Here is a 21,200-nt window from a genome sequence, read left to right as displayed (position 1 = left end):
TATAATAGTTGAACTTCTCCTTTGACTTCTCAATATCACAGCCCTTCGGCTTGAATAAAGGTATGTTACTTTGGAAATTAGTCTGTTGTGAGTGTTCAAAACATGCTAGTATTTAGTAGGCAAAACCAGGAAGTTATTTTTTAACTGGACCGAGTATCTACCCAAGTCATTTAACTTCAAATTCTGAAAACAATGAGCAGACCAAATAGAACACATTCATCACTCCCCGTAATTTATAAGCTCTGCATATTCAGTACACCATTCTTAACGAGACTGAATATCCAAGAACGCAAAAATTCTCCCCAGTCCACTCACTTCATTCTGGTCCCATGGCCTCTTTCTTTCCAAGAAACTTTCTCATTCTCCCACACTTTGCACCAACATAAGAGATCATGAGCATTCCCTATTAAAATATAAGCTCAGATATCGCCTCTAAGCCCAGAGACACCCACAAAGGCAAAATTGGACAGAAAACAGAGGCTAAGAATGCATTTCTCTCTGTTTGCTTCTCTTACTTTACTACTGGCTTTGATTTTTTACTTACAGCAAATGCAAAACAGCAAAATAAGCTTTCTAAATAGTTATTTCCTTTCGAAGCCACAATCTGTATTAGTTTGCTAGGGCTGCCCTATCAGAGTACCACAGACTGGTGGCTTAAACATCAGAAATTTATTTCCTCACAGTTCTAGAGGCTAGCAGTCCAAGATCGAGATGTTTTCATGGTTGGTTTCTTCTGAAGGCTTCCCTTCTTGGCTTGCAGATTGTAATTGTCTCCCTGTGTCTTCACATGGTCTTCCCTCTGTGTGTCTGTGTCCAAATTTCCTCTTATAAGCAGACCAGTCGTATTGGAGCAGGGCCCACCCTAATGACCTCATTTTAACTTAATTACCTTTGTAAATACCCTATCTCCAAATATAGGCACATTCTGAGGTCCTGGGGGTTAGGACTTCAACATATGAATTTTTGAGGTGACACATTCAGCCCATAACACCCACCAAAAAATCCTTTGCAGGCATGCCTTCTATTATATCAGAGATTTGTTTCTTAAAGCTATGTTTGGTGGAATTTTAACAAACAAGCAGTTCTCAACTGAGGGGCCCAGAAGAGCGGCATGAACTTCACCAGAGAACCTGTGAGAAATACAAATTTTGGGGGCACACCTCAAACCTTCTGAATCAGAAGTTCTGAAGGGGTTAAGGACTGAGTAACCTGTGTTTTAACATACCCTCCAGGTGATTCTAATGAATGCTAAAGTTTGACAACCACTGGAATTAACCAAATGGCAATTTTAACATACTATAAGAGGTATTTTAAATGGAATACTGTAGTAGATTCTTTTGTAAAGCCAAGAGCTCTTTGAAAAATGTGAATAATCACTTCCTAATTTTTATATTTTAGAAATTCTGAATTTTAATGTTAGCCTTTATTCATAGGAAGGCACCTCAGTATTTCACTTGACTAAGTCTGATGTTGATTCTTGGCAATTATTTTGAAGTATATATACATATATGTATGTGAATACATATATTGCTAACCCATATCTTTAACTTATTAATTTCTACTAGGTTCACTAGTTACTGTCTCTCGTGTTCTGTTTCAATTTATTCAGGTCAAATCCCAATTGCAGCTCCCTCCAACTGATGCTCCCAAGCACTTCTCATGCCTTGAAAGGAGATCTCCCATGCTGAACTGAGCACCGATCAAAATTCCTTATGTCACATTACTTAAGAATTACCAAAATTGCAGATTTAAATGGAGGTCCTTCAAATTTTTTCCTCTTACATTCTAGAATTACAAATCAGTCCAATTGAGAAGACAGATGCTTTTCTGACTATTTTGTGCCCAGGATTAGAAAAATTACTTCTAACAGCTACTAAGTCATGTTTTGATTGTTGTTGTTTTAGTCCTAAATATTTCAGCAGCAAATAATGAAACATAAGAAACTCAGAGGTGGCCCACCAAAATGAATTTTATTCCTTTTTCAGACAACCAGAACTTTGGCAATTTCTGTCTAAGAAAAATTGCATTTTGGTAAAACACTCACACAATACAGACACACACACAGACTCACTCCCACATGTACGTGAGCATTTTTCCCCTGTGAGTTACTGGAGGACAATGGCAGGGCTACTATACATTTATTATCTAGTTAAGTTGAGAATTTACACCTTTTCTGAAGCAATAACAAAAGCATCTTTAATCCAATTTTATTTTTCATTTAAAAAATATTTAATCATCCAAATGATAGATGTTGCCATTTGATTAGTCTTTAGACTAATAATACTTTCACGGAGGCATTGAACCTGAATGGAGATGGTGTGTTTTAAAGCTATGCTAGGAAGGCAGAAAGAAATGGAACATTAGCGATCAGAAAACAGGGCCACTGTCATCACTGCATGCTGAGTTATAGAGATTTATTCTCTAGGACAGTAACTCTTGAAAAGTCAGTGGATAATAGATGGGTACCTCTGAGACTCTGAGTAAAACTACAGACCCTCTCCTGAGAATAGCACACCCAGGCCCATACACCATTCTAAATACAATACCCGGGGACTCGCAGACCCTAAAATAAGAACTCTCGTTGAGTTCTAGTCTTGGACTCAATTCAGCCATCATCAGAAATGGAGAATGATGTTAACTCTTTTCTCCAAGGATCTATGTAAAGATTTTTTGCAACATTTGAAATATATGTATGTAATTTTTCATTGATACTTCACTGTACAAAGAAATCAGTAAAACCTCGTGTCTGCTGCTCATTGTGAAGGATGATAGGAGGTCGTGTCAGGAGATATAGATGCTGTAATAGAGGCATGAAGATATTTTGTAAGAGTTTAAATGAGAAAGATAACATTCCACTAAATGGGGTGGGGGTGGAGGCACGTGTGGAGTAAGAAAAGCTTCAAGGCATTAGAGAACGGCCTTACAGGATGGGAAGAATTTAAAAGATGCAGTTGGCCAGAAGAGGTAGAAGGGGATGAGAAAGGAAAGGTATTTCAGGAAAAAGGAAAGGTATTTCAGGAGAAAGGAAGAACCTCAGCAAAAACAACAGACTGAGGAGACTGAAGTAGTTTTCAGAGTCTCCTTTACTAAAGCAGTGACCCTTAATCCTGGCTGTGCCTTCTAATTACCTGGAGAGATTTTAAGACCCTACCCCAGACCAATTAAATCAGTATTCCTGGTGATAATGCCCAGACATCTATATATTTGTAAAGCTTTCCATGTGATTCTAATATGCAGCCAGGGTTAGGAACCACCGGACCAGAGCACAGAGGCTGAGTTGTAGAGGGTGGGAGATGAGACCGGCTAGGTAGGTTAGCGTCATACACTGGAGGGCCTCCTATGCTCTTGCTCACATGGGATTCCGCAAGTAGCCAGACGTCACGGGAAGTTTTTAGGCAGGGCAGTGACATGATCAGAGCTGTCTTTTTGAATTATTTTTGTTGAAAGCTGTTCTGTCATATACATTAAACACATACAGATTGAGTAAATAGAAATGTGGCATTGACTCTCTTCCATGTCTAGTTACCACGGAAACAGAATACCATCACTCAGAAAGGGCATGTTTCCAACTTGTTCTTTGTGATTGCTGCTCTCTTCCATATGTCTTCAACGAAACTGAGGTCTCTTTTTGCCTATTGTATCTCGATTATCTGGAATTTCCTCAACTTTTTTTTCTACTTTGCCTCCTTGACAATGGTTTGCACAGTCAGTCAGGCAGCATAGTTGGTCAATTCACTAACGTCAAAATAAGACAACCCTGAGAATGCTTTGAAAAAATGTGTTTTCTTCTAAAGGAAACAGGCTGTCTGGTTTGAGTCAGAGTGGTATCACAGGAAGAAACTTGAAGTCAGGAAGTACAGAGTGTGAATCCTGGTTTGGTTATTTGTCAGCAACTTAAGCTCTCTGAATCGTAGTTTCTTTATAAAATGTGGAATAATGCAATCTGTCTGGCATAGGAGTGAGGGTCGTAGAGAAAATATGTGGATAGCATGCCACACTGGGAAAGTAATAGGAGCTCAATAAAGGGTAGCTGCTGTTATTAATTAATGTCACTCAAATCTTAAAAGTAGGATTCATAATATGACCTTTGCTAGCTCACCTTTTCTTCAGAAAATTCTTTTCATGTCCCAAAAATAGGTGACAAAATACGAGGTTCAAGGAATAAAATTTTTTTTAATGTCTCTCTTCTTGCTGCTCAAGGGCATTTTTGAAAGAGATATTGCTACCTAAAACAATTCCAGTTTTAAAAAGCCAAGACCAGGTATATATCTTACAATAAAAATACTAAAATAACATGCCATTCGGATCTGGAGAAAAGAAAAGGTTTCTAGAAGTGAGAATATATTTGGTGGTTTTGAATCAAAATGTGGAATATTTTAAGTGAAATATCAAGGCATCTAGTTAGAATACGAGTAAATGGCAATTTTAAGCTAAAATTTATGAGTACTGATAAGTAGTATTGTACTACGCATTTTACGTGGAATTTTATTTTTACACGGAGTACATTTGATCTTCACTACAACCCTATGATGTTTCTTCATTTGAAGAAACTGAGGCTCAGAGAAGTAACAGAGAACACTGCTGTGTATGCATCCTGCAAGCTGTTTTTGCCTCTTTCATCCCTTTAACCTCTCTTCATTGTTCATGCCTGTTGTCCATCTCAATGACTTCTCAAGAAGTCAGTCCTAGATTCCCATGACCATTGAAGCACTTCCTCTCTGCAATCTTACAGTCTTCTAACCACGGCCCTGCTGGCTTCTACAAATCAACAGACACTCTGTTATGTACTTAATAAAGATGATACAAAAGACTGCATTCCTCAGTAGTGCTTTACCACTTTAAAAGACTAAATATGGTGGGAAAATGGGTCAAGATGAGTGTTACTTCCCTGCCTTCTCTTACCATTACCTTCAAAGATCAATTTCCAGAATCAGAATTTGAGTCTACTCAATCAGAGGCCTTCACTGACTCCCTCCATAAAATTTTATTAAACTATTCATTCTCTAAAAACATTCAGAAAATGCAGCAGAGGTCTTCATTTTTTAAAAAGACATTAAGTTCTATCATTGATAGCTTCCAAGACTACATTTAAAATTGATGCTGAGAACCATCTTTATATATAATTCCTGTTTGTTAGGGAAGAATTGTTGAAACTACTTGGCCAAATGAACTGAATTTTAACAGGAAATTCCATAATGGCCTATTTTGTTTTATACTTCAAAGAATAATACATATAGCAGATCTTCCAAAGTGTTGCCAGATTTGAATTTCCTAAAAATCTTTCACTGCCAACATATTGCTGGTGTTGAAATACAACCCATGTCTCTCACAGCTTCAACAAACATATTTAACACATTTATGCATACATTAGTCAGTGTAAACATGACTCACTTAAGTAGAAAGGGTTTCTTAAAATTTTAATATTTCATCACCATGTCATTCCACGGAAACTGCCTTGGGGCTACTACGAAGGAGTTTCAAACATCTCTCCTGTAAAACATCATTACACATTAGCAGAAACTCCATTCAGTCCAGAAGAATGGTACACTGGTTGGAAGCAACTCTATAAACCACATGCAGTTTTAATTAAATTCATTAAAAATGCTGTGTCTCTCAGTAGATTTGAGGGCAGATAGAACCATTTAACAACAGTCAAGACCTAATCCAGTTTGTCACAACTAATAATAATACAAATGCAATTTCTCACACAGGGACACTTCCAAAAGGTTCACGAACGAGCAATTGTGGTGCTATTTTTTAAAGTAATATTTATAAATTATTGCAAGATGTTACCAGCCTCAGAGCATGGTTGCAATGTCTAATTCCAATGAGTTGATAAAAGGTGCTATTAATAAAAAGGCACATTTTGGGCAGCTGACATAACTAATTGATCAAGTAATTTGAGTAAAAATACAAGATTTCACTAGGAAACCCAGACAGGGATGAAATCACTCAATTTTCCAAAAAGCTAGAAGACCTTGAAAAAAGAAGAGACCACAGAACACTTTTATGTCTAACCAAAACCAAATAAAATGATCCCAACGTACAAATAGGCTTCAGATGATATAATGTGACGAGAGATTTCAACTATGTAGGCAAACCTTTCATTTTCTTACCCAAATATGCCAAGCCAAGGATTACCAAAATAGAGAGGGAGGGGAAAAGTCCTATTTCCTCAGTGTGTGTCTCTGTAAGGGTGGCAAGGAACATTTTTTTCCCTCCTCTTCAAATTTCACCATACTTCACTAAAGTAATGCTCAACATAACACTTGGATCTCAAGATCTGGGTTAAATTAAAACAAAATAAGATAAAATGGACCCAAATGAACATAAATTTACCTAGGCTGACATTTCCAGCAATGGTGATTGGAAGACGCATCACCACCAGCCCACCCAAGAATCCCTCTGGCAGCCAAAATCACTGCTTGTCCAGAGCACCTAAAGATGATTGGGACACTATTCAGCTCTGCTAGATGACTCTGCTGAGGTTACCACTGTGCACGAACTAAGGGGAGAAAGAAAGAGCTGCTCGAACTCTCTATCCAGGTACTTTAAGAAATATGGTATATCTCTCTGTCCTCTCTTTCTTGGGAAAATAGGCACATCCCCAAACTCATCATTACTAAGAAACCCCCAGTTTTGGCAAGAACATTGTCCCGATCCATTTTATGATGGAAAATTGGTATTAGATATATATTTCCTCAGTCCTCCAGCAGCAAAATCAACCCCTACCATTGAAATAACAGTTTAAGGAAAGGCATTTTCCAATCATTTTCTCATTTTATCTTCATAATATTCTTCTCTTAAGGAAAGGGTTGAAAGGAGAGAGGAATTTTGAGATGTCAAAACAAATCAAAATGGTTGTTCAAGAGAAGGATGATGGTTTTGTAAGTTGAGGCTACAGTGGAGAAAATAGGAATGGAAAGAAATTTTAAATGGAACCCTGAAGATAGAAAAACACATGAAAGTGGGCGTCAACCAGAGCATGTATAAAACCAATGGGAATTATGAGAATAGTGATACATAAAACAAATCCAACCCTCTGTGAACAGTGAATAAATTATAAACTCATACACATTTATTCATATTTATACACATTTCATCATATTTTGCTTCTTGCCTTGGAACTAATAATATCCAGAGTACCATTCCCTAAATGACCATATGCCTGACCCCAACTGCTTACTCAATCAAGAAATGTGAATGGGCTGCCAGGGCCATTTAATTCCCAGGGAGAGGGAATTCAAAGCTAGTCTCCTTCTTTGAGACATCAGCTCAATCCTTCCTCCCAGTACCAGAAAGCCATTAGCAACAACCTGAACCTTCAGTATACCACACACAGCGAAAAAGGACCACTTGCCCTATTGACCTCAAGGAAACAAATTTCACACTACAAGTTTGGGGCTGTTAAATGAAATCAACTCTTCTGCCAGAGTCCAAAAACTCCTTTGTTTTATGAAAAGGAAAGCTTCTCAGTCAGATATACGTTTTCCTGCAACAAAATTATCCGAATTGTTACCAAAACTGGAATCCCGCACTGGTAATTTTATAGGAAATCTTATTCCACTTTTGGGCTCTATGATAATAGTGACCAGGATTTTTCGTTTGTTTCTTTTTTAAGAAGTCACCAAATATAACAACCTCCCTGGATCCCCGCCCTCACAAGCCACTATCTAATTTGCACACTTGGTCCTGCCACACACAGGTCCAGCACTGACACACATTTATGCAGAATTAAAAGGAGTTCAGGGCTCAACATCAAGTTGACTTTATTACTGATTCCACTCTGACCGTGAGATCCACTTCTATAAATGAGCTTTTCCCTTGAAGCTAGAATGTAAGACTCTCCCTTTGACGTCAGTTACTCTTTTTTGTCTAATTACCTAGGGTCTTTAATATTATTTTCAGTATTCTGATCTCTCCAGAAGTAATATCTTGCCAGGATTTTCCTAATACTTGTTGATATTCTTAGGGGACCAAATAAATAGCACCCAAGTGAGAAATAAGACAAAGACAAAAATAGAACAAGGCCAAAATAACACTTTCATTGTTGATAAAGATTGAGAACTTAGCTTATTGAGAAAGCCAAATGGACTTGGTAATTGCTCTCCTGAATTAGGCAGATTTACCTACCCACTCACAGGTAAGGCCAGACTTGACAGGCCTCCCCAGCTGAGTGTGACCTGAGTATGACTAATGGCACAGAGGAGCAGAAGGTAACTTGTATGCTACAGGTATACTCGCTCCCCCAAGAAAAGAGTGGAGCTGACCTGAGATAAGTCATTGTACCTCCGCTGCAGATAAAGGCTCGGGGGTAGGGTGGAGTGAGTAAAGGGGTTGCAAGAGCCCAGAAGTATTACACTAACTCGGCTTCATATTGAAGGAAACATCAGATGTGGGCAGGATGTGCATTCAGTTGATAGATTTCCAGGCTATGTACCAAGATGTTGGGGTTTTGAAGGGTCAAATTAATAGCACCACTCTTTCCTGTCCAAGTTCTGAATTAATTGAGAAATAAGATTAGGAATAAAACAAAAAAGGTCAAACTATCGTTGTTACTACTGATAAGGGACAGGCTGGCAATTGTAACTTACTGTGAAAGCAAAGCTGGACTTACTGCACCTTTCCTCCATATTCTAGTCCCTGGGACAGCTCATGTGTGGCAGAGCAAACACTCTTACTTATGTCATGACCTCTAACTGGTCTGGGGATGACAGTAGTATAAAGAGACCAAATTCCCCAAAGCAAGACCACTGATACATTAGTTACATCCAATCAAGAAATGTTGGCCAATAATTATTGTTCACCAAATTTCCTACAATTCAACCTCTATTAGGAGAAGAAAAGAAAGGCACAAGAATCAGGAGTTTTGAGGGAAGCTCTTTCTTCCTGGAAACCAGAAGAAAGGAAAGGTAGGCACTTGTTTTATACTGTACCCCTCCCAATGAAGCCCAGGTCATATGGTTGAATTTCCAATGCCTTCGACTGGATGTCCCAGATTTAAACCCCTTGCCTGTCTACAATATATGGAGACCACGTGGAGTTCTCCTGCCCCCATTTCCATGTCCTGGGCTACTTATTTGTTTACAACTTTCTTTCTTGCTTTATGCCACAGGAGCTGACCATGCTTCTCTTTTTATTTTTGGGTCACTTACTCTAATTTTGCAGTTCTTTTTCCCTGAAATTGTTTGTTCTTTGCTTCCTTACTATCCCCAAAATACGTCTCCTTTTCATTGAAGAGTTTTAATGCTAGTTACTGTAGACTAGAGAAAATCAGCAAATAAAAATAATGGACATAGGAGAATTTCTTTAAATAACAAAGTACTCAAAAGAATTATTCCCTAGTCTATCTATAATACAATGTAAATGATAACTCCGAGATTCTCATTGCCCTTGGCCTGACTCTCCTCAGAGACGGTTTAAACCAGTGTTTGCTAATAAAAGGCACGCTTGTTTCCCATCTCATGCCCATGAACATCTTTAATTGAGAAAAGGTAGAGTGGAGTCTCAGAATTCTTCTCAATACAGTAATCTAGATAGTTAGTACCAACAGATTTCAGTTGATCCTCAAGATATAACATATTTCAATTTTGGATAACCTCATACTTTCACTTAAAAAAAATCTTATCACCTACCACCAGAGGTTCTTGACACTATGCTACCTTCACATGCCACATTTTATGCCACCTTAGGATTTTCTCCATTTTTTTCCACTGCTTTCCCAAAGTCTTTTTTTTTCACTGCAAACTACATTATCCTCTTGACACCATATTCCACTCTTAGAAATCTCTCTATAGGCCATTGCATTATCTCTTTTGGTTATAATTTGCTTGTCTGTACTGCTGTCTTCCCCTTATACAGAGGAATGAAAATAAAATGGCTAAGGCAAGATTCAGCTCCCTTCTCAAAAAACTGGATTTTGGAACCCCACAGTAGGATGAGAGCCAGGTTTAACAGAGGGAGAAAACCCTTTCCCTTACCATTTAGATATCAAAAACTGCTGATCATTCCTTCTGTCCACTCCTTCCCCCAATCTATGGGGGAGGTTAAACAGGGGAATTTATTTCCAGATAAGTGGCAAGAAAAGGAGAATTTAGGGATAAGAAGAAGAGAGAAATGTTCAGATGTATCTGGATTTCGACTTTCTGGGAAGAAGCATTGGGAGGGGTGGAGTGTTAAATAAACTGAGAAGAGGAATGAGCACAGGGACTCTTGACCCACATTCCTTGTTTTGGAATCCAGAAGGAGATCATTATGCAACAGGTCTCATTCACCACAAGGCAACCCAGCCTCTTTTGGGGTGGCTGGTATGATAAGACAGAGGGAAGAACTGAGGCGTGCTCCCCAACCTCTCTCAGATCATCTGAGACATGGACTAAATTGAGAACCAGTGTGCTATGGGGTCTGCTGTGGTGGATAAAGAAGCTACAAGGTTTGCGCTGGGGATGGACTTCTAGGCCAGAGGCTAGATAGAGGACAGGGAGTTGACTCATGGTTTGAGACAATGAAACCTGAGAGGAGACCAAGTCATCAAGAGGGAGATGGCCCATGCTCCCTAGGAACTTGCCAAGCCGAAAAAGCAGATCAAGTTCACCAGCTGCATGCTGCAGCACTGGGTGCTAGTGCCCAGGTGGGCAAAGAACGTCACGTCGGAGAGCAGCAACAGTCAGCCAGCAGACTGTCAAGGACTGGCACAAGGCCACAGGTCCTCTTACCCCTCCCCACTCCACCAAGACCATGAAATCATGTAAACCTCACCTCTCTCCCCTCTACTGTTGGCCATGATTTTAGGGAGAAAAGCAGGTGACAGTGAGGGTCTATGAGAGTTTGAGCATTTCCACCCAATTTTAACTGAACATGCCAGCTGAGACTATTTAAAATAAGAGACTGCAATCAGGTAGTTTATTTTGTACATTTTCTGCATTTTACCCTAACAGCCAGTTATATAATAGACAGCTGAAGACAAAATAAAGGAGCTGCGTTCTCTCTGCACTTCTGATTTATAAGGTGAGTAAATTCTGTAGCGGCATACAAGTGCAGTAAGGAATATGAGTGTTCTGGGCACATAATAAATATAACTTTTCTCTATACCACCCCTTTTTTCTTCTCACACTACAGTGGGCATTTTTAAAGTCTGTATTTTTGGGTGTCCAGCAACCAAACACCCTTTCTTAGAGGGGAGTATACTGAAAGACAACAAAGTGGAGCCATAGCCTCCCTAACGTTACGGGATCTGGGCTAGGGCAGTTATTCCTCTGCCTGGCCCCTCACAGCTAATGCAGGGCACGTAACCTACGCCCAACCGGCAGACCTCATTACTACGCTTTAAGTCCCGAGGGAGCACTGCGAAAGAAGAGGGAGGAGTAGAGCTTCTTGAGGCAGCAGTGACTACAGAGTTTTAATCCTGAGCATAACAGTGAATGGCTAGTGATAGGAAGTCCAGAGCTCAGATCTTCTTACCCGGCTGAACAGGTTCAGCGGCATGACCTTCCTGTGTTAGCTGCTGTCTCAGTTGGCTTAGGCTGCCACAGCAAAATACCATAGACTGAGCGGCTTAAACAACAGAAATTTATTTCTCACAGTTCTAGAAGCTGGGAAGTCCAAGATCAAGTTACCAGCTGATTGAGTTTCTCGTGAGAGCGATCTTCCTGGCTTGCAGACGCCTCCTCACTGTGTCCTCACATGGCCTTCCCTCAGTGCATGCACACAGAGAAAGACAGATCTTTCTCTCTTCCTCCTCCTATAAGGCCACTAATCCTATCAGATTAGGATTCTACCCTGCTGATCTCATTTAACTTTACCTCCTAAAAGCCCTATTTACAAATAAAGTCACATTAGGGATTAGGGCTGTCTTATTTCTTTCTATTTCTGACCTAATTCTCTGACTTTTTCAATTCTATCAAGTATCTTATATCTTTCCAATAAATCCCTTTTCAGTATAAGTTAACCAGAGTTAATTTCTATTGTTGGCAACCATGAACCCAAACTGGTACAGAAATTGGTGTCAGAAGATAGTCGCCTGGGGAACTGGTGTTGGTTATTTGCCCTAATACGGGCTAAAGAAAATGAAAATTCAGTGAGAGTTCAGAAATGGGAACCTGTCAGCCATAAAAAAAAGCTAGATAATTTTTCTTCTCTGGTCTTCTTTACTGAAGTGTCCATTGAAAAGAAAGATTTAAAGGATCAAATTGTCACTGCCATTGAATAGTGTGAATGGCATGAAGCATTTAAAGATGCTAGGATGAGGTAGCCGCTTCTAACAGGACTGGACAGCTTAAACAATAGATGACAAGCTCAAACCTCTATATTTTAGCTCACAACATAGACCCAGGGAATTTCTCTGGTTGTGATAAATGTCTATAGAAATGTCTACAAAAATCAAACATAAATTTTAAATTCTGTGGGTTCCTAAATAAAGTCCATTGAATGGCCAGCCTCACCAGGTCACACTCATGTGAAAGCAACTGTGCTGATCAATAAATAATGGAAAATTGAATATAGGGGAGAATATGGAGGCCTGGGAGTATCCCTACACCACATTCGACACTAAGCTTTGCTTGACAGCCAAAGAAGACCCATCTCATTTCTCTTTGCATCTTCGTCATCTTACATCAGATCTGGACCAGCTCTCTGACTCTATATATAGACCTGATCATCTCACCTTCAACACAGGACATCATGCCAGCAGGATCTGGAGAGTAAGTTGGACTGGTACTTTCAACACCTTGTTAAGACATATGTAGGCTAGAGAATGGGGAAAAATTTTTGAAAATATAGGAGCTGCTATTTCAGGAAAGTTTCTGTGGGGCCAGTGATACAGTAAACTCCAATGTATAAGGTAAATACCTGTTTCTCTAATTCTAAGAGTCTTACTGCTTTATGGGTCATTCTGGCTTTTGTAGGCAACATATTCAACATTTGCATGTACTTATTCATTTCATTTACCAGGTGACTCAAAAGGCTTCTACTTTTAAGTGGCTATATTACTTAGAAATCATGGTCTGGCCGATGCAATGATGCTCAAAGTGTCTGTGGCAAATCAAATAGCTCTAAAAGGGAATCACAGAAGAGGTCCTTAGATTTTAGAGTAATAGTGTAGTCTCTTCATTACTATCCTTTTAAGAGATAAGTGTTGGATTGCCACTGGGCCCAAGAAGAGATAAAAGTCTGACCATGAGGTACCAGGTGACCATGCATTATGAATTGGAGTGTTATCTGATCCATCTAGCCATAAAGTCAAATGGCTCCACTGTTACCTCATCAGCACAGGCAAGTGTTAATTACTGGGTTGTACCAAACAATCTCCATGAGTCAGTTGCTCACACTCCCCAGTGTTCTTACTTCTGCTACACTGTCACTCCTCCTTCAGCCTAATGAGAAATGCCCTGTGTCTGTCTTAAGAGAAAGCATTTGAACCTGGACTCTGGGAAATTGTAAGTGATATGCTGGCACAATTCAGAAATGGATGACTGAAAGTACAACCCCATTTAGGGGTAGGTCTGAAGTTCAGTGGAGGAGGAAAACCGTTACAATTCCACTTGGATGAAAAGAGCTTTGCTTAGCACATCTTATTGCCCACTTTAGTTGGAAGAATAGATTGTATAAGAGAAGACTGTCTAAAACAACCCATGAGAAATGACTAATGTCTTGACTGACGGTCACAATTAGAGGATATAAGTGGCAAAAGATTTATGGAAGAGGTATTTGGAGGGACCTTTCAAAATAGATCTAGAGTGACACAATATTTATTTATGTACAGTCAAAAGTTATGCACTGTGAAGGAGGCTCTTAATAATCAGGTGGAAGAGATGATATGTTCTATAAGGCCAGTCATTCTGCTGTGTCCAGCTGCACAAGTGCTCCTCAGGGGGCTCATAAAGAGTCTACGGTGGCAAGAACAGAGGCTATTACAAGAACTAGGTTGCCTTGACTCAGGCTGCCTTGACTACAGCCCAACCAGAGATGAACCTAAACCCCCACTGTTGGACCATATCTTGAAAGAAGAATCACGCAGGTTGATCACTTTGGACCTTTTCTATCATGGAGGGGGAAATCAACTTCTTTTCACTATCTTGACGACTTATTTTGGACTTTCCCCCCTGCTTGTCAGGCCTCCCCTAGGTTCACTGGTCACATACTTACTGAAAACCCCCTATGTTGTGGGTTTTGGCTCTTTTTAATAATTAGCTTCTCTTGGTTTCTGAGCCTACTTTTTCAATCTTCATGTTGATTCTGTGAGTTACAGAATAGCCTTCCATTCAAGCTCTTTCCAATTTAAATTAACCATCGTTTCTAGTGTTTGAAACTATGAATTCTAGAACACCACTTCCCACCTCCTACCCTTTGACCTACCTCTCCTTTATTTCTTCCATCATCTGGCTCATGAGGCAGACAGTTGAGGTTACCCTATGAGCTGAGCCAGATCATCCATCCATTCCCACACCACATATTAAGCACTATGCTAGGCACTAGTGATACATAGAATTAATGTCCATTATCAGGAATGAGGACTTATGAGAGGGGATGCCTTGAGGGATCAAAGGGATTGGATTGGTAAATGGACCTGGGAGAAGCAATTAGTGATCTACGGTTACATATTTACTTGATATCAGGTCTATAATTTGTATATTAGGTATTTTTTTCAGTGAAGTGTACTTAGACCATCTACCTGCAATGTGTGAGCCTTGGAGTCAGAAAAAAAAATCTCAGAACTGCTTTTGTGTTCTTAACATGAGCTTCCAGGCCCTTAGCCTCAGTTGAGTTTCGTTATTCAACTTCCTGCAATGAAGAGGCTCTTTAAGGTACCTTAAAGTTGTATGAAATACTAAAGGGATGGATTCACCATAACAACATTAAAAGGACAATGTTTCTTTTTTTTCTCCATACTTTAAAAAAAATTTTTTAAATTTATTTTTTAATTTTTTAATTGCAGTAATATTGGATTATAACATTACATAGCTTTCAGATGTACATTATATTTCGAATTCTGTGATTACATCATGTTTACCACCCAAAAACTAATTATAGTCCATCCCCTCACATGTGAGCCTAATCACCCCTTTTGCCCTCCTGCTCCCTTCCCCTATAGTAACCACCCATCCAATCTCCATTGCTATTTGTTTGTTTGTCATTGTTTTTATCTTCTACTTACGAGTGAGATCATAGGTATTTGACTTTCTCCCTCTGACTAATTTCACTCAGTATAATACCCTCAAGGACCAATGTTTTATTTCATGGAAAATCTTTTACTTCTGAACTCCAGAAATTTAACAAAGCACATTAACCTTTGACCTAGAGAAAGCGATATGCTGGTTAATTAAGTGGCTAACTCAGTCAAACAGGAACTTCCCAGACTATCTTCCTAAGATATAATGTTCATTTTCCAGTACAGTACTGTAACCCAGATGTAATCTTATTTTGAATCTAAAGTTCACACGATGCTCTAGGGCCATTCTTCTCAATGTCCCTCCTCCTTCATTGACCTATAGATTACAGAAATATAGGAAATAAGACAGTGTCTGCTGGTACCAAGTCCTGCTCTGCATTTTGTCTTTTTTATTACATTTCTGGTTTCATTTTTAGTTGTCACTTAGCACCCTTCTGTTTTTCACTGGAAGGAGTGTTTTGGATAAATCAGTTTATCTGACCGAGATTTGATAGTACCATCTATGGACTCTCATTAGGTGCTTTAAAAGCCATGTTAACTTTTAGCATGAGGCTTCTCCTTTAGAATATGAAGACTGGCTTGCATCTAAGCCAATATCTATTCTAATATCTAATCTAAATCAAGAACGAAACCATCAAAGCTCTCCTGACCCATAGCTGAGAAGGTGGTTCAGAGATAGGGAAAAGAATTATCTTTTTTTAACCACAAAATTTTGACTATTCAATATAAATAATATTTAAAAAATAACGTCTGAAATGCGTATGTTCTTCAGATAACTCATCATTTTTTTGTCTTTCACGAAGAGACTTGCCAAGATGATATGAGATTAACATTGTTAAAGAAAACTAATATCCCAAGAGAGGATCCCTCAATCCCTGACCTTGTTAACAACGAGCCTGGAGGCTCTGCAGTTTGTTCTAAAAGAGGATTCGCACTTTAATCAAGTGTCAGAGGGAAATAGCAGGGATATTTGAAGGAAGCAAACATGGCAGATATCAATATCTCTCTCGAATAGTGTCAGTTCTTACCTAAGGAACAGAAGCTAAAAACAAGATTAGTGTGTATCATTTTCACTAGGGATTTTTAATTTGCATCCCAATGCTACCATGGTTTGTCACTAAACACATGGCTGTTCTTAAAATAATAAGTTCAGAGAAAAAGTGTAAGGTCCAGTTGAAGAGCTTGAGGCAAGGTTATAACACCAAAGCCTGTTTTCTCCCAAGTCATCTCCAGGTGTTTTAGGATTGGCTTCCATCAGGAAATTATATCACTAAGAACTGCCTGATTTCAGATTTGAGGTTCCAAATAAATATTTCCACTTAGATTCTCTGTAAAATGACTTTATTTGGCAATTTTGTATCAAAGAATTATGCTCCTGAGGCCACAAGGTGTAGAAGATTTAGAACTCAGCTGTCAGTAGTTTAGAACCCAAATCTTAATTATGATCTCTCACCACTTCACATAGAAGGAGAGGGAGAAGGGAGCAGCAGAGTTGCAGATAACTAACAAGGAGGTCAGGGAGGTCTTCTCACTCAAACCCCTCTGTCCAGCCATGGGGAAGTGAAGATAAGGCTGGCTTTGTTGGTCTCAGCCTCTGCACCTGTGTAATGACGGGTTGTTGTAGACGTGAGCTGCCCAATACAGGAGCCACTAGCTCCATGCAGCTATTGAGCACATGAGATGTGGCTAATGCAACTAAGGAACTGTATTTTTACTTTTGTGTAACTTCAATTAATTTAAATTTAAATGTAAAAACAAGTATTTGATTAAATTATTGAAAAGCTTTTAAATATGTTTGGAATGACAGTGGTATATGAATCTATTTTTTCATTGTAAATTTTATGAAATCTTCTCACAGTTCAAGCATTTCCAATGAAAATTTAGTGTTTGCATTAGGATATGCTGTAAGTATGAAATACAAACCAGAGTTTGAAGATTTAATATAAAAAATGTACAACAGCTCACTGATACTTTTTATATTGATTACATGTTGAAATGATAATTGTATTAACATACTGGGTTAAATAAAACATATTATTAAAATTAATAATGGCTCATTATGTTTCTATTGGACAGTGCTAGACGAGACTATCTGGGCAACTCTCTCCCTATTTGCAGCTTCTGTGCTGAGGATATACTAGAGAAGATGGGAAGCCAAGGTAGATTTTCCTTAACAAACCAAAAAAATAGTTTTTAAAAAGTGCAAAGATGAAACAAGAGCCTTCCTTAGCCACATTCCTGAACCCCAGTTCCAAACTCAAAGTCCTTTAAATAGTATCTCTGCACAGTAAAAACCTGATCACTGCTGTGCTCTATCCTGGGCCAACCCAGGCTGCCCCAGTGATTTTCTCCTTCAGTTCTCATAACTGTGTCACGTTCACGGTAGTTAATGTCTACACCAGCCTGGGGACTGAAATAGAAACACTGAAGTTGTCCCCTCTCCACACAATCTCACTGTCATGACTTTTCCTTAAAAACTCCATAAGACCCATGTAGCCTTACTGTATGGGTCATATTCCATCCTCCCCAAATTATAATAAACATTTTCTCTTCTTTCTTTCTTATTCCTCTAGAATCATCTCATTCTTCCTTTCTTCCATTGATATCTATTGACCCCTTTCTTTGTGCCAGGCACTGTGTTGGGCATGGAGGTAAAGAACACACACCCTGCCCTCAAGGAGATCACAGTCTAAAAGGTAGACATTTAAATAATAAATTCAGCGTGATAAGGGGAAAATGGACGCTGCTCGCAGTAGGAGGAGTGATGTCAACCAGAATTCAAATTACCAAGGAGCTAACCCTTGATTGTGGTCCTGAAGGAAGGCAAAAAGGAGAGATGGCATTCCAGGCAGGGAGACAGTATGTGCAAGCAATGGAGGCATGAGGCTGTGCGGCACTTTGGAAAATGAAAGCAGACTGGTCTTTCTTGGATATAACAAACAAGGCATTGGAGGGAAGACGAGGGAGGGGGGTGGCCAACCTGAGGCCACTAAGTTCCTGTTTATAAGGTATCATGAAGAGGAGACAAAGGTCAGAGAACTCTTCAAAACTATCAACAGGTTGTATGTTTCCTCCTACTCCCTCCAGTTGGCTTACATCTTTCCAGGAAGTTAAGAAATTCACATTCTCCCAGGGATCATTATAGAACTTGCAGTTTCCAAGATGTCTGGCATCATCTTTGTCATTGCACAGCATTTGTTGGGTGGCTATTATGAGCCATCACTTATCCGCTATAATAAATACGCAGAAGATTGGCTTCCTAACTAACCTCAGGACCTCACGGTCAGTCCAGGGAGACATTAATAACAGGAAAGTGAGGCAGAGGGAATCTGGCAGGAAACTATAATTTTCTCCTTTCTTACCACTTCAGAATAAAAAGCATGTGCTTCAAATGTTTTGGGGGTAGAGACATCTTACTCCCCAAATCACTGTTTCTTATTCTCAGCCACATTTCTCTGCAACTGATGACCTAAGCAGACAGGAAAGGTCTCAACTTGTAGTGAAAAAACAGTATTCATGCAGACGTCATTTCTAAATCTTCCTGATTTAACTCATTCTCTGGAGTGTTTCTCATAACAAGTCATTATGATCACAAATTAAGAGACTGTTCATTAAAGTACATAGTGGAGAAAAGAGGCTTAAGCTTGGGCAAATCTGAAGTACCTTCCCCTTTATTTTAAAGAGTAAAGTGGGAACATGTGAAAAACAGAATGCACTAGAACTCCATTAGCTGTAGAACAGATCAGTGCTCTGAGATCATTAGTTTGAATATTCTTACAGTCTCCATAGTCAAATAATGACTTAAAAAATAATCAGCATTCCTTCATACACTATGGGCAAAAATGAGCTAAAATGGATCTTATATCAACCACAGCTTTAAATATTATCCATCCAAGAGCCACACTGTATCATAAAACCCAGTAGTTCATTGTTTCCTGCCTCCGAATGGCTGCAGCTGTCATGAAAACATTGCCATGGCTCAAGCCCCATATTGGAAGCCAACTCAAACCTGCTGTTTGGTAGACCCTTGCTGCTGACTGCCTGCTGCCACCTCCCAGCTTTCCCTCTGCCAGCTCCCTTCACACGCAGGTGAAAGGCAAGCACCAGGCACCTCAACAGCCAGACAGCTGGGCGGCTCTGGGCAGCCAGAGGTCAAGGAATCGCCTGTAGTGAGAGGACAATTTGCTGAACCCAAATCTAAAGTTCTTCCTGCCTAAACCCATGAGGGATTGCTTTAATGTCTAGAGCTACAGTAGCAAGCTTTGAGTTCAAATCTGTATTGTGGAATTTGAACCGTAGAAACACCCATCACCGCAAAAAACTCTAGGAGTCTTGTTAACAAAACAGAAAGAACTTCTGCCAATAGCTGAGAAATAAATTCCTTCTTTCCTGCTGCTTGGACCACAGCATAATGAGGGCTCCCAAGCTCTCTTTGCAGTCATAAAATGGAATGCACAAGCTTTTCCTTTTGATGTGTTCCCGTTTAAAAGTTTAGAGTTGATGCCTTTTCATCCTTTATTTATCTTACCTTGTAAATATTTCTGTACCATTTCCAATATCTTAAGTCGACACATTTTCAAAAAATAATTCACTCCTTCTCCTATTTCAGTTGTATAACTTTATGTTATGGGTCAAATTTGGGGCTGAATAAACATACCTCAGGCTACAGCTCTGGAAATACCTCTGGCAGCAAATTAACTCAAACAAATGTTTGGGTTGGGAGGCAAGGTTGGTTTTTAATGATCTTCCTGATCTGCCTGGAGGCCCAAGGACAGACTAGTGAACTCCCACAGGCTTTTATAACTTTGTGTTTTCTGCCACAGTAATACACAGCTCTCAGGTTGGTTGGAGTGGTTGGTTTAAAATTTCACCACCAGAGGGTGCTCCTTGTTTGCGTCTAAAACTCGTTTCAACATCAGACTTGAAAAATGGAGGCCCTGCCGCCAAAGAATTGTCGCAGCAGCCAGCACCGCCCAGGAAAGGTTTCTGAGGCCTGCAGGCAGCGCTCTGCTTCCGGGAATCACACTTCCCTTTGCTTCTGACATCATGTGTTTAGAACCCAAACTGAAAATCTCTGTAGCTTGCACAAACCAAACTGCACTGATTATGTATCTGCTGTAAACCAAGCAGGGAATGAAAATCATGTTTCCTTCCCATGGCTTGTGTTCAATATTTCCTGCATAACGACAATGAACCCAGAATTCTACCATCTTCCTCACCACATCAAACAATAAATTAACATAAGCTAAAAAAGAGAAGTTTCTTAGCTATAACAATAATGCTGTTCTCTAACAATGCAACCTTCACTTACTCTATCCTAAGTGCACACATATCTCTCTTCTGCTTTGGCGTAATTTTTGACTTCTAGGAAGCATTCCGATTTATCAGCTTCAACGTATTAGTGTATTTTTTTGATTCACTGGGATTTGCATGTTAATTTTCCACTTGATGTTTTCTGGTACGCAGGATGGAGGCATGGAGTTCAATTCCCATTCACCTATGTGGAGCTTGCACAGAAAATCTTTTAAAATTATGGTAAGAAACTCTAGTGTGCTGTCATCTGAATTGGCAAAGAGTATCAGAGGTCAGCAAAATTTTTCTATAAAGCACTAGATTACAGTAAAGATTTTAGGCTATGTGAGCCATAAGTTCTCTGTCACAACTACTCAACCCTACCACTGTAGCAGGAAAGCAGCCATATAGACAGAAATGGTTGGGTGTGGTCCTACGCTAAAACACTTTATTTTGAGGAACAGGTGGTGTGCTATAGTTTGCTGACACCTGCAAATGATGAATCCTAATGTACACACTCTTCTTATTGACAAAATTCTGAAAAGTTTCTATTACATCACCCTTTGATGATTTCCCCCCCTCCTCACACAGTTTTGACAAAGTGTGACCTCACTAAGTTATCGCTTTTTAAGTTCATAGGTCCTTTGTAGGAATACCACTGGGTTCCCTCTCCAGGGCTTTCAAAATCAGAGCTGAAGGAGCCTTACTTAAGCCTTCGGTGTGTCATTACGTTTGTATCCTG

The 21,200-nt window shown here is 39.5% G+C and overlaps 1 protein-coding gene across 4 annotated transcripts in view; it reads right to left on the bottom strand.

The window, feature by feature from the left end:
* The window catches only part of DYNC1I1 (dynein cytoplasmic 1 intermediate chain 1), a 282,823-nt gene that overhangs the window by 190,997 nt on the left and 70,626 nt on the right, over nt 1-21,200 (bottom strand). The gene's annotated exons all lie outside the window — the stretch shown is intronic.

The sequence above is a fragment of the Equus asinus genome, chromosome 1 (assembly GCF_041296235.1).
Source record: "Equus asinus isolate D_3611 breed Donkey chromosome 1, EquAss-T2T_v2, whole genome shotgun sequence".
Taxonomy (NCBI): domain Eukaryota; kingdom Metazoa; phylum Chordata; class Mammalia; order Perissodactyla; family Equidae; genus Equus; species Equus asinus.
Note: the sequence above shows the minus strand (reverse complement) of the source record. Positions and strands in the feature narration are given on the sequence as shown.